This window comes from Rutidosis leptorrhynchoides, chromosome 1, assembly GCF_046630445.1.
Source record: "Rutidosis leptorrhynchoides isolate AG116_Rl617_1_P2 chromosome 1, CSIRO_AGI_Rlap_v1, whole genome shotgun sequence".
NCBI lineage: Eukaryota > Viridiplantae > Streptophyta > Magnoliopsida > Asterales > Asteraceae > Rutidosis > Rutidosis leptorrhynchoides.
This window is the reverse complement of record NC_092333.1, coordinates 20,205,185-20,218,302: the sequence shown is the minus strand read 5'-3', so window position 1 is coordinate 20,218,302 and position 13,118 is coordinate 20,205,185. Positions and strand designations below refer to the sequence as shown.

At 34.0% G+C, this 13,118-nt stretch overlaps 1 long non-coding RNA gene across 1 annotated transcript; it reads left to right on the top strand.

The window, feature by feature from the left end:
- Window positions 1–6,637: 6,637 nt before the first annotated feature.
- Window positions 6,638–12,345, top strand: LOC139857428 (uncharacterized). Its single transcript, XR_011762527.1, has 3 exons — window positions 6,638–9,817; window positions 11,112–11,169; window positions 11,614–12,345. It is a non-coding gene; the product is annotated as an uncharacterized lncRNA (long non-coding RNA).
- Window positions 12,346–13,118: the final 773 nt, after the last annotated feature.

The following is a 13,118-nucleotide window of genomic DNA, read 5'->3' as shown; positions in this document are numbered from 1 at the left end:
ATTCTCATCCTTCTTTGAGGAATCATTTTAGTGCGTTGTGGTGGTGCAATTTGAAAATACACTGCACAACCAAATGTTCTATTTTGGCTCTCGACCAAAATTAAGTTGGTAGGGGAGAATATTTATGATTTGCACTTGGTTTAATGTGAATCAATGTCGCATCATGTAAATTTACATGTCCCCATATAAATATTGAGAGTTTTGTACTCATTACCAATTGTCTAGATATTAGCTGCAAGCAATAAATATTCAGCTAAATCAATTTTGTATGTACATGAGCAATAGGATGTTCAACAACAATCCCTATAGAAATATAATAATCATTAAATGCTTGAGATGTTAACTCATCAGCATTATCAATTTGCACCCTTTAATGGTGTAATCAGAATAATGTGTTCTCAATTTAATAATTTGTGCAAGAAACTTTGCAAATGCCATATCACGGCTTAATAACACACAAACATGAGACCATCCGCTAGATGCGTCTATTAGAACCATGAAATATCAAAATGGTCCACTTGATGGATGAATTGGTCCATATATATAACATATTCTTTTCATTAATCACCATATGTGCTTTTCATTAATCACCATATGTGTTTTTCATTAATCACCATATGTGCTTTTCATTAATCACCATATGTGTTTTTCATTAATCACCATATGTGCTTTTTCATTAATCATCATATGTGTTTTTCCATTAATATGCGCTTTTCAGTGCTACATAGATATTTCTCATTTCCGATTATCATTGACTGATAATCATATCCATTATGATATATATCAGAGAAACTTAACAAATTTCTCTTTGATTTGAGAGAAAACAAGACATTGTTTATAAGAAAATTCGTACCATTTGGTAATATGAATTTTATCTTTCCATTTCCTTTTGCAGGACCTAATATAGTATTTATAATTCTTTCAGATGATTTCAAATCAATGAAATATTTCTTAGATTTGATCATAATGTGTATGTTACTACTATCTGCAATACATAGCTCTTTACCATTTAATTGATGTTGTATTCTTAGCCCCAAAAAAAATGTAAAGAGTAAAAGGGAATCAAATGAACTCACCATACGATATTTTGTAGTAAAAATATGCATACGACGGAACTGAACAATGCAAGGTTGGCCTCGGATTCACGAACCTCCAAAAAGAATAGGCTAAGAAAATAATGCGCCAGCCCGGACTCGAAGGAAATAATGCGCCAGCCCGGGCTCGAAGGTAGTGCAACATGTTCATTTGCACAGGGCCCAATAATTTAAGTGGCTCAATATATTTTATTTTATTAATACACAAAAGTTAACTTAGCCCAAGACACATCAAACCTAAGAGGATAAATGCAGGCTTTAATTCTTACTGATTGTAGATCATGAATTTACAATTTATAGAATACATATTTTATAATCGATGTGGGATTACAAAAAGAAATTAGTTAAAACTAACGATGTATTCTCTTTTAATATAAGTTAAAACTATCTATGTGTGATTATAAATCATCACTTTTATATTTCTTATCGAACCCATCAACGATTTTTGATAATTTTTTATTTTATTTTTTTTATACAATTCAACCATTAGCTTATATATGGATACGTGAAAACAAATTATGATAGAGGCCTTTTTTTTTTTTTTTTTTTTTTTTATGCCTCGCTCGGGGCACCGAAAAACTCGGGACTGGCCCTCGTGGTATGCATGTAACTCGAAGAATAAACACAAAGATTTAGGCGATGGTGGACTGTGTGTTAGAAGATCTTGGAGGCCCAAGGCCAGTTTTTTTTGTAGCAGCCCAATTGACCCAACAATAATATAAGTCACTGCCCTTTAGCATATGGTAGGCAAAAGTGATTAGTTCGATGGAATAAAAAAAAAATTAGCTTTAGGCGATTCAATCATTAATAGCAACAATATTATACCATACTTAAATCAAGTAAAGGCAAAAAGTGATTAGTTCGATGGAATAAAAAAAATAGCTTTAGGCGATTCAATCATTAATAGCAACAATATTATACCATACTTAAATCAAGTGAGGTTCTTTTGATTATTTTGTGTCGGCCCGTGATATTTTAGAATCCAAGAAACTTATAAGCAACTTAATTATAATAAATAAAATAATAATATATATGTATGCATATTTACAAAAGTTTATTTAGAGAGAGAAAATATAAATCGGGTATATGTATAACATATATTTCATAGGGTACAAATGGTAATGCATTCACATGTACAACTTTGAGCATGCAATCCGTTATAAGATGGTATGAGCGCAGGCACACACCCACAAAACAGATTTAATTCTCACTCATCAGGCCATTATTGTCTGAAATGAAATTCTGAATATTCTCGAGATCTCAGGCAGGTAAAAAAAAAACTTTTTCCTACTTATAACTTGATTTCATCTTAATTAATTTATAGTTACATTAAAATTCACAAAACTACCTTCATCCTTATTGATAGTTTTGCAGATTATTACAGAGTTTGTTTTGTACAATACTAAAAGTCATTTATTATTAGCTTTATATCATACAAACTGTCCTATGATATAAATAATGAAGGAGTACGTTTGTGCCAGGAAAAAGAACAAATGGGTTGTGAGATGGTTGTTTTATATGTGTAAGTAATATATGTATATGTATCTTCATATTTCCTTTTTTTTTTTTTTTAACTGTCCCTCTCAAAACGGGTTCATTTTATGATTGTTGTAAAGTCTTGGTTTTCTTGTTAATTAATTAATTCAAAGTATTTTAAATTAAATAACGTCAACAATTTTGGAATACCTGATGAGTATAACTCAGTGGTGGAAGAATCCAAGCTGATAAAATTTTGATCAGAAGACACTTCGGAGGTTTCTAGATCTTCCGGTGGTTTTAGCGGCGGAGGACGATGGCCGATGGGAATCTTGAGAGGTGGAAGTGGTGGTTGAGTAACTATAAGAATCACCATGATTATATGGAGCTCTTCGTGCTGATAACGTGTTATAATTTAATAAAAGAACTACAAAATACAATTATACTTATTTATGAAATATTAGTAAAAGAGAGGATAAGTGTGTATTTCATATAATTCTATGAAATGGTACATTTTACAATGCTAATACATGAGGTATTTATACTACAAAATTGGCATCCATTTTATGACTTCTTGTACATGTATATATTATTATAAAGCCATCCATTTATGACTTCTTGTACATATACATATATATACATATATGTATATATTATTATAACAATTATTTATTTATGACATCGTTTGGGGTTTTTGAATAGAATACGAAAAATATCTGAAAATTGTTAAATACCCGTGTATTATATCTGGTATGAGTTTAAAACCCATCTAATTAGGTAAACCGCCTTGTAATCTTTATTTTTCCCCAATTTGTGAGTTTCTCACTTTTCTTCCTTCGTTCCCACGATTCACACACACATAAACCCTAGCTATAATTGATTGAAGATTATGATGAAATTACAAGTCTAAATTCGTTCTTATACATCCATGATCGATTCCTAACAGGTTTGACTTCCTAATTTCATGCTTAATCTTGATAAAAATTAGGGTTCTTCATGAAAATTAGAAAATATACAGTTTGTGCTTATATCTTGATATTGTGATGTTAATTCGGTTGTTTTAGAATCGATTATGAATATATACATGTTTCATGCTTGCAAATTGATATTATAGTGATCGAAACATGAAATTAGAATGTTAAAAATAAAAAAAAAATTTAGCAGCAGTCTGCTGTTGCTGTTTCTGTCTGCTGCCCGCCGCTGCCACGCAGCTACTGCAGCTGCCGGCGGTGATTGTTGCTGCTGCTGGCGCGTGGTGGCTGCTGGCAGTTTGCGGTGGTGGCCGTCGGTTGCTCGTGCCTTTTATTTTTTGTTCATGTGTTGGGTTATTCGCCCATTTAGTAGTGACCCGTTTGTGTATGTATATGTTTAAATGTGCATATAAAGTATTGTTTACCCATTTTACTCGTAACCCGCTCGATTGTTTTTAGGCATTTGCGTATATGTATGGATATATGTATATATAAATATATATATTTGTCATCTTTAATTTCAGATTTGATTCTTGTAAATTAGGGTTTATGCTAGAAAATGAAGAAAATGCATTTTGGGTACTTGAATCTTGAATTAAGTGGATTATTAACTTGATTCATGTTAGATTAGTGATATATATATATTTGTTATTATTTGTTTGTGAAATTGTTAATTCGTTGAAACTGCTCGAGTCTCATATTTGAGGGTTTAAAACCCACTTTTTGTGCTGCTGCTATTGCGCAGCTCCTGCTGCTGTTCCAATGCAACTTCTGCTGCTGTTCTGTTGCAGCTATACTGCTGTTTTGCTGCTGTTGCAGCCATAATTTTACTGTTTTGCTGCTGTCCGCCATTGTGGTGCGCAACGGCTTGGCGTGGCCCGCAGCCGTGATTGCCCGTTTTGACCATTGACCCATTCTTTATTATATTTAGTGCATCGTTATAAAGACTTGAACATACATATGAGATTATGTACTTAATTATTATATGATAGTGTATGAATTTATATGTAGATAGGTGTGGCATGCGTAATATATACCTATAGGCATTAGTATACGAATTATTATGTACGAATATATATACGTGTAGGTAATATATATATATGTACGTGTACATATATGTGTGTTTACATATACGTGTATAATATATATATATATATATATATATATATATATATATATATATATATATATATATATATATATATATATAGTGTATGTATATATACATATATATGTAGTGTGTATATATATATAGTGTGTATATATATATATATATATATATATATATATATATATATATATATATATATATATATATATATATATATATATATATATATATATATATATATATATATATATATATATGTAGTGTGTATATATATATAGTGTGTATATATATATATATATATATATATATATATATATATATATATATATATATACTCCGTATGATGTTGTGTATAAGATAACATGTATCGCATGTATTGTGTAAAGTGAATTTGATATTATTGTAAAGTTAGCAAGTGAAATACGATTTACTAACTTGTGCGTATTGTTTTTAGGTGACAAAGTGGAAGTGAAGACTCAGTAACATTAGATCACTGAGTTGTGCTGGTATCAGTGAGTGGGACTATCTTTATGGGCATGATTATACAGTGACAAGTGTAGTGATTAGTGTCATGCTTATGATTAGACTGTGTAATGAGTCTGTGACCAGTGCAGTGATTATATGTGATTATGTGCGCACCCATGAACGTCGAGGTGTTTTGTGCGACGTAAGAGGTCGATTGTGTTTACCTTATTTGGGGTAATAGAATTGGGTCCAAGTGTTACTGATTAGTGGTATAGTATGAATGACGAGTGCGTCACGTCTGGAAGACTATACCAGTGATTCAGTAGTGTGGGCTATCGGTATATTCCAGCTTAATCAGCTATGGGTTGCCGGTCCTCTTGTTTATGACTTTAAGTGATTAGTGACCAGTGCCTATAAGCTGTGCTTGATGCTTGTAGTGATGTTCACCTAGATATTGCCATTCACTTAGCGTTATGCTAATTCCCCCACAGTGTTTTGCCCTGCAGGTATAGATTAGCAGCTTTTGGTAGGTTTTGCAAGGCAAGTGAAGATGTTTGACACAGTGATTGACTCTGATGTTTTGTAATAAACAATATGGTCAAATAGTTGGTATTAATTAAGTAACACCGGTGATTTTATGTAATACAACTTTATACCTGACTAATATATGTATGTAACTTCCGCTGTGTATTAAAAAAAAAATCTGGGGTGTTAAAACTTGGTATCAGAGCATAGGTTTGGCAGCATGTACACGTGAGTGGCATGTTCCCAAACCCCGAGTTGTGTCAAACATACAAGTGGGGGAAAAGGATAAGTGAATATAGGTGCCATGTGATTTGATAATTATGGTTAGTGATAGGTACTAACGAATTATCTACTAAGCTTTTGTGTGAGATGTTGTGATAAAGACATGTATGGCTATCGATCGAACCCTGCGGATGCCCCGTTGACCCTCAGCATTGTCAGAGCTCCGTTGGATAATTTCAGGATTGAGTGTGACAAGTTAAGAACATCGTATCAAAGTATCGAGATGGATTAAGTCTGATGTAATATCTAGTGATGGAATGACTTGTGAGAATTGGAGAAAAAGATATATGAGATGGAATGGCGACAACCGGAGCAAATTTTGACTACGGTCGCTTCAGTGATGAGATATTAGTGTTGAGGCAGGGTCAGAGGTGCAGGTGAGATTGATGTGTTGATTGTGAGATAGATGAGATGTCTTCTTATTTGAAAAGGTACGCCCTTGTTATATTGTTTTAATTATTATGTACCATTTAATTGTGAACAAATGCATATGTATATTTGTTATATTGTGCTTGATTAAGACCAGTTGTGACATGATTGCTTCTTCCTAATAAGGTAGAAGTAGCCAGTGGTTTGACGGCTTCAGTCACAACAACTGTGTCTAAATCTACTAGTGACATTTTTGGGATCTTATTTCCTTATGATGGTTGCCATGTTTCTTACTGACTGCCATGTTTCTGAGACTTGTCACATTTGATGCATTAGATATGCTTGCCCTGATTAGTGAGATTTATTGATTTTGTACTGCATATGATACCACATACGACGTGTCTATTATGCTTGACTGGATATAGTGATATGCATAGTCTAATAAAACTGTTAGGGCTTATGTAATCTGAAGGTCATGTTCCTTATGGCTTGTCAGATATGATATATGTGACATATTGCCATGCTCCTTGTGAATTTTAGTTAAAAAACTACATGTGACTTATCTGTTGTGTTAGGCTTGGTAAAATGATATGCCTGTTCTGATAAGACTGTGTAGGACTTATATAACATGGATATCCTTCCTTTGACAGACGGGACACATGTAGTTGCTCGTGAGGCATAGGGTTGGATATGAGTCCACATGTGTATGATGGTTGACTTGAACCCTGTATTTTGTGATTATAATAATTACGATTTGCATATATGTAGATCATAACTTGACTGTGATATCTGTTGCTTGTCTTAAGGATATGATATGTATGGTCTGATAAAGTTATGTAGAACTAATATGAAAAGTATATCCCTCCGGCTAATGGGACACACGTGGTGGCCCATAGGGATTAAGAGTGGGTAGTAGTCTACTCGTGTAGTGATAAAGGACTTTAACTTTGAGTCTTATTGCCATGTTCCTCGTGAATTGATGGCTATGATTTTTAGGCTTTGATGGATGTGATGCATGCTGTGTGTTTTCCATGCTTTTTGGGATTTGGTTGCTATTCGCATGCAAGGTGGTTGCCATAATTTAAGTAAGTTATGTGATATTGAATTGTGTTTTTTTGTTAGCCTGGACTTAACATATTGATAGATGTGACCTGATAGTGTGGAGTAGGGCTTATATAAAATGTTGTTCCTTAATGTTGACCGGCTAGACATACGTGGTGGCTTATAAGAATTAGTAAAGAGTAGAAATCCCTGGATTATTGAGTATAGGCTTGAACTTTATGTTGTGGCCATATAATATGTGAATTGTTTGTATATGGGATATAATTGAATGAGTAGGTGCGTCTAGCCCTACCGTACTCTTGCATAATTGGATTGGTTGTGTAGGAACCAATGTATTGACTTAAGGAAGTGTTTTTCTTATTGGGCGAATTCAATCTTTTAGTAGTGACCCATGTGAAGTGGGTGAGAGTAAAGTTTCTTGTGTTGTCACTTTAGAAAATAAGAAACCTTGACCTGAGTGGGAATAGATATCGAGTACCTATGGTGAATTGAAGGTAGAGACTAATGTTGTCGTTGACTTGACCTCCAGTGAGTTTTCATTACATCTTGTAAGTTGTTATTGCACTTTGTGATTTATACTACATCTTGTAGATGTGATGTAATAATATTTCGTATTAAGACATTAATTGTTTGTGTTGTATGTGAAAGTGACCTAAGTGTAGTTTTCATTCTTCCTTAATGGGCAGGATGCTTGATGTGATTGAAGGAATTGAACTTGAATATTTAACTTTTGAGACCCCGTGTATGGTTTTGATAGTTTTGAATGATAAGACGCAACAGTGTAGGATTCTGTTGCGTGGTGTGGACACAAGGGTTGGTAGTAATCGATTTTGAACAGGCAATAGTGGTGGTAACCGAGTGTTGAAGTTTAGATATGCAGACCTGGTGTTGTGTAAAACTGTTTCTTATTAGTGAATTGTAACTAATAGTGACTAGTGTGGATGAGACCCCCGATAGATTGGTGAACATGATTAAGGTCTTGCTCCGAGATACTCGAAATGAAAATATGATTTGGGATAATGTATTACGTCTGGCCAACGGAAATACATTGTGGTAAATCATATAGTATTTTCGGGTGGGAGGAGATGTAGAAAGTGATAGACTAGACGTGATTGATCATTTATTGTGATTTTCAGAAGATTTTGACCGAAAGTTGACTCCATTTACGTGGTATTGACAGATGTTATGTACCTAGAATTTGTGTAGTTATTGGTTAAATAGGTTTGAATTGTGGATTCTGACAGAATTTTGAACAAGTGATGACCTTTCTCAGGTAACTTTAGTAGTGTCAGACACGATTTACGTGACAAATTATCGGGTAAATATTGACGTAGTTACGTAGAGTATGATAAAATTCTTAAATATAAATTTGAATTAGGTATTTAATTGCGGGATTCGGGTTACTTTGTTGTGGTTAGTGTTAACCCAGCGTTATAATATTTAAGGAATTGGCTAAATTCCTTGTGTATAAAGGTTAGTGATAGTTTTGACCTATGACCCGGACTTAACTAAATCGGAAATTTGATGGAATTGAATTAGGAATAACCCCAAAATGAGATTGATTGACATAAAGTGCCGGATTTTTGACGTGAATTCCTTAGTGTTCATAAACAATATAGTGTTAAACTGACATCGACCATTGATTTGGTGACCTTTCCAATTTATATTGATTTTTAACCCGTGTGTACAATGTGACTTATATGCATATAAGTAATGTGATTTTGATATGTATTGTGATCTGTTGATATTTAGAAATGGTAATCTTATTTGGTAGATTGTGTTTAATCTGGATGAGGTGTTGAAAAAAAAAAGAACGGGAAAGTATGTTTGACTTTAGACCGGCGAGTTTTTTTTTTTTTTTTAACGTGACAGAGTAATGAACTGAACCTAGTAATGCGTGTGATCATAAGACGTGCTTTGGCTTAGTTCTTACTATGACCCGTTGTAGTGATGATAGATACCCAGAACCCGTGTTGACTGTGATTGATTAAATTCCGAGGACGGAATTTCTTTAAGGGGGGTAGATTTGTAACATCCTAAATTCGAGCCTAGGTGAAATTTACCTTTTTGTCCTTTTTATGTTTTAAAGTGCATATTAATGTATTGATTAATCATTAATTGTTTATATAATTTTATTAGTTTTTTAGGTGCGTTTTGTGACCAGGGTCTCGAAACAAGTTTTATTATTTATTTATGACATCATTTGGGGTTTTTGAATAGAATATGAAAAATACCTGAAAACTGTTAAATACCCGTGTATTATCGGGTATGAGTTTAAAACCCATTTAATTAGGTAAACCGCCTTGTAATCTTTATTTTTCCCCAATTTGTGAGTTTCTCACTTTTCTTCCTTCGTTCCCACGATTCACACACACATAAACCCTAGCTATAATTGGTTGAAGATTATGATGAAATTACAAGTCTAAATTCGTTCTTATACATCCATGATCGATTCCTAACAGGTTTGACTTCCTAATTTCATGCTTAATCTTGATAAAAATTAGGGTTCTTCATGAAAATTAGAAAATATACAGTTTGTGCTTATATCTTGATATTGTGATGTTAATTCGGTTGTTTTAGAATTGATTATGAATATATACATGTTTCATGCTTGCAAATTGATATATTATAGTGATCGAAACTTGAAATTAGAATGTTAAAAATAAAAAAAAAATTAGCAGCAGTCTGCTGTTTCTGTCTGCTGCTCGCCGCTGCCACGCAGCTACTGCAGCTGCCGGCGGTGACTGTTGCTGCTGCTGGCGCGTGGTGGCTGCTGGCGGTTTGCGGTGGCGGCTGTCGGTTGCTCGTGCCTTTTATTTTTGGTTCATGTGTTGGGTTATTCGCCCATTTAGTAGTGACCCGTTTGTGTATGTATATGTTTAAATGTGCATATAAAGTATTGTTTACCCATTTTACTCGTGACCTGCTCGATTGTTTTTAGGCATTTGCGTATATGTATGGATATATGTATATATAAATATATATATTTGTCATCTTTAATTTCAGATTTGATTCTTGTAAATTAGGGTTTATGCTAGAAAATGAAGAAAATGCATTTTGGGTACTTGAATCTTGAATTAAGTGGATTATTAACTTGATTCATGTTAGATTAGTTATATATATATATTTGTTAGTATTTGTTTGTGAAATTGTTAATTCGTTGAAACTGCTCGAGTCTCATATTTGAGGGTTTAAAACCCACTTTTTGTGCTGCTGCTATTGCGCAGCTCCTGTTGATGTTCCAATGCAGCTTCTGCTGCTGTTCTGTTGCAGCTATACTGCTGTTTTGCTGCTGTTGCAGCCATAATTTTACTGTTTTGCTGCTGTCCGCCATTGTGGTGCGCAGCCGTGATTGCCCGTTTTGACCATTGACCCATTCTTTATTATATTTAGTGCATCGTTATAAAGACTTGAACATACATATGAGTTTATGTACTTAATTATTATATGATAGTGTATGAATTTATATGTAGATAGGTGTGGCATGCGTAATATATACCTATAGGCATTAGTATACGAATTATTATGTACGAATATATATACGTGTAGGTAATATATATATATATATATATATGTACGTGTACATATATGTGTGTTTACATATACGTGTATAATATATATATATATATATATATACTCCGTATGATGTTGTGTATAAGATAACATGTATCGCATGTATTGTGTAAAGTGAATTTGATATTATTGTAAAGTTAGCAAGTGAAATACGATTTACTAACTTGTGCGTATTGTTTTTAGGTGACAAAGTGGAAGTGAAGACTCAGTAACATTAGATCACTGAGTTGTGCTGGTATCAGTAAGTGGGACTATCTTTATGGGCATGATTATACAGTGACAAGTGTAGTGATTAGTGCCATGCTTATGATTATACTGTGTAATGAGTCTGTGACCAGTGCAGTGATTATATGTGATTATGTGCGCACCCATGAATGTCGAGGTGTTTTGTGCGACGTAAGAGGTCGATTGTGTTTACCTTATTTGGGGTAATAGAATTGGGTCCAAGTGTTACTGATTAGTGGTATAGTATGAATGACGAGTGCGTCACGTCTGGAAGACTATACCAGTGATTCAGTAGTGTGGGCTATCGGTATATTCCAGCTTAATCAGCTATGGGTTGCCGGTCCTCTTGTTTATGACTTTAAGTGATTAGTGACCAGTGCCTATAAGTTGTGCTTGATGCTTGTAGTGATGTTCACCTAGATATTGCCATTCACTTAGCGTTATGCTAATTCCCCCACAGTGTTTTGCCCTGCAGGTATAGATTAGCAGCTTTTGGTGGGTTTTGCAAGGCAAGTGAAGATGTTTGACACAGTGATTGACTCTGATGTTTTGTAATAAACAATATGGTCAAATAGTTGGTATTAATTAAGTAACACCGGTGATTTTATGTAATACAACTTTATACCTGACTAATATATGTATGTAACTTCCGCTGTGTATTAAAAAAAAATCTGGGGTGTTAAAACTTGGTATCAGAGCATAGGTTTGGCAGCATGTAAACGTGAGTGGCATGTTCCCAAACCCCGAGTTGTGTCAAACATACAAGTGGGGGAAAAGGGTAAGTGAATATAGGTGCCATGTGATTTGATAATTATGGTTAGTGATAGGTACTAACGAATTATCTACTAAGCTTTTGTGTGAGATGTTGTGATAAAGACATGTATGGCTATCGATCAAACCCTGTGGATGCCCCGTTGACCCTCAGCATTGTCAGAGCTCCGTTGGATGATTTCAGGATTGAGTGTGACAAGTCAAGAACATCGCATCAAAGTATCGAGATGGATTAAGTCTGATGTAATATCTAGTGATGGAATGACTTATGAGAATTGGAGAAAAAGATATATGAGATGGAATGGCGACAAACGGAGCAAATTTTGACTACGGTCGCTTCAGTGATGAGATACTAGTGTTGAGGCAGGGTCAGGGGTGCAGGTGAGATTGATGTGTTGATTGTGAGATAGGTGAGATTGATGTGTTGATTGTTATATTGTTTTATTGTCTTAATTTGAAAAGGTACGCCCTTGTTATATTGTTTTAATTATTATGTACCATTTAATTGTGAACAATTGCATATGTATGTTTGTTATATTGTGCTTGATTAAGACCAGTTGTGACATGATTGCTTCTTCCTAACAAGGTAGAAGTAGCCAGTGGTTTGACGGCTTCAGTCACAACAACTGTGTCTAAAGCTACTAGTGACATTTTTGGGATCTTATTTCCTTATGATGGTTGCCATGTTTCTTACTGACTGCCATGTTTCTGAGACTTGTCAGATGTGATGCATTAGATATGCTTGCCCTGATTAGTGAGATTTATTGATTTTGTACCGCATATGATACCACATACGACGTGTCTATTATGCTTGACTGGATATAGTGATATGCATAGTCTAATAAAACTGTTAGGGCTTATGTAATCTGAAGGTCATTGATAATGCTAAAAACGAACATATAATTCATAGCATTATTCCTCAAGAAAGACAAGCTTTTAGTTCAATTGTTCTATTTACAAGTAATATTTGTTTAAATAATAAAAGGTGAAGACAAAAGACAGATTCGACGAATTGAAGACGCAAACGACCAAAAAGCTCAAAAGTACAAAATACAATCAACGAGGTTCCAATTATTGATAAGAAACGTCTCAAAATTACAAGAGTACAAGATTCAAAACAAAAAGTACAAGATATTAAATTGTACGCAAGGACGTTCGAAAATCCGGAACCGGGACCAGAGTCAACTCTCAACG